This window comes from Carlito syrichta, unplaced genomic scaffold, assembly GCF_000164805.1.
Source record: "Carlito syrichta isolate Samal-C Ts95f unplaced genomic scaffold, Tarsius_syrichta-2.0.1 Scaffold82277, whole genome shotgun sequence".
Lineage (NCBI taxonomy): Eukaryota > Metazoa > Chordata > Mammalia > Primates > Tarsiidae > Carlito > Carlito syrichta.
Genome location: NW_007026373.1, coordinates 528,591 through 530,450, shown reverse-complemented (window position 1 = coordinate 530,450; position 1,860 = coordinate 528,591). Strand labels below are relative to the sequence as shown.

The 1,860-nt window shown below is 57.8% G+C and overlaps 1 protein-coding gene across 1 annotated transcript in view; it reads right to left on the bottom strand.

Moving 5' to 3' along the window:
* The window catches only part of TRAF1 (TNF receptor associated factor 1), a 23,522-nt gene extending 21,664 nt beyond the window's left edge, over positions 1 to 1,858 (bottom strand). The window contains exon 1 of the mRNA XM_008055740.2: positions 1,838 to 1,858. The gene's annotated coding sequence lies outside the window, so the exon portion shown is untranslated. The remainder of the gene's footprint in view (positions 1 to 1,837) is intronic.
* Between the last annotated feature and the right edge of the window lie 2 nt (positions 1,859 to 1,860).

The following is a 1,860-nucleotide window of genomic DNA, read 5'->3' as shown; positions in this document are numbered from 1 at the left end:
GCGGCCACTGCACTCCAGTCTGGGCGACAGAGTGAGACTCCAACTCAAAAAAAAGAAAAGGGGACCAGGCACAGTGGCTCACACTTTTAATCCTACTACTTTGGGAGGCTGAGGTGGGAGGATCACTTCAGTACAGGATTTCAAAACCAGCCTGGGCAACACAGCGAGGCTCTGTCTCTATTATTACTAAAATTAAAAAAAAAAAAGAAGCTGGCCATGGTGGCTCACATCTGTAATCCCAGCACTTTGGGAGGCCAAGGAGGATTGCTTAAGGTCAGGTGTTCGAGACCAGCCTAGACAACATAACAAGACCTCATCTCTAAATAAATACATAAATAAAAAGTTAGCCAGGTGTGGTGACACGTGTCTATAGTCCCAGATACTAGAAGGATTGTCTGAGCCTAAGAGGTTGAGACTGTGGTGAGCTGTGATGGTGTCACTGCACTCCAGTAACAGAGTGAGACTCCAACTCCAAATGAATACACACACACACACACACACACACACACACGCAAGGTGGTGTGACTCATGCTTGTAATTCTAGCACTTTGGGAGGCTGAGCTGAAAGAATAGTTCAAGACCAGCCTAGGTAACATGGTGAGACCTTGTCTCTACAAAAAGTTTTAACAAGGCATGGTGATGTGCACCTTGCCTGTAGTCCTAGCTACTCAGGGTGCTACTCAGGGGATCATTGAGTCTAGGAGCTGGAGGCTGTGGTGAGCCGTGATAGTGCCACTGCACTCAAACCTGGGCTACAAAGTGAGACCCTGTGTGCCCCCCCCAAAAAAAGGAAAAATAATAGGTGCTACTTTTCAGTGCTAAGTAATTTTACAGATATCCTCTCATGTACTTTCCACATGAACCCTATGAAGCAGGTATTGCCATCATCAACGTTATTTTACAGATGAGGGAACTGAGGCACAGATGAGGGTGGTTAAGTGACTTGCTCAAGGTCTCACAGCTAGTGAGTCGGGACTCTTGAACCTGGAGCCTGTGCTCTAACCACACAAGCTTTAACACACTCTTCACCCTCATTCCAAATTCCTTTTCACATCTGCTCTCTCCCCTCACTTCACAGCAGAACTTCCAGAAAAGACTGTCTAGGCAGGCACCAGAATCTCCAGGGAGATTCGTCTGGCGCTCCTCAGGATTACAAATGTCGAGGTCACCAAATGCCCCAGGCCTCTTCGTTTCTACCCAACCAGCCTTCTGGCCAGCACCTGACCCCGCGCTTAGTCCTTCCTCCGCTATCCCTTCCTTCCTCCAGCTTGCCGCACCCGTTGGGGGGAATTCCCCCGTGTCTGTCCTCATCGGTCTTCTTCACCCTTTCTCTTCCAGCCTGAACCGCCATCGGCGCCATGTCCGCGGCTCCACCCACGGGGGTCCCCACGCACGCGGGGTCTCTCTGCGCCGCGCGCCCCCATCTCCCCGTCCCCCACTCGTCGGGCGCCCGGCCCCGCTCCCCGGGGCAGTCTCCACGGGCCGCCCCCGTGCTGGGGTTGGGCGCTCGGCTTTGCGATCCCTCGCGCCCCGCGGCGCCAGCACAGCCCCAGCCGCCCGGCTCCGTGACGCGGGGTCGCCTGTGCCCCCAGCCCAGTCCGTGCGTCTCCGCCGCGGGCAAGCGACTGTCGTCCGCCACCGCCCCATCTCCAGGCGCGAGCGCAGCGCCGGCGCCCGACCCAGGGCGGAGGAGCCGCCGGGCTGCCCGGGCGCCCGCAGGAGGGCGGGGCCCAGCGAGTCGCGGGCGGGCTCCGCAGCCTCGACTCCAGGTCCCGGGCCGCACCCCGGGCCCCCGCCCGAGCGAGCGGGAGCGGGGCGGGGGCGCCGGGCCACCCACCTTGGCGCCGCCTCCGCCGCCAC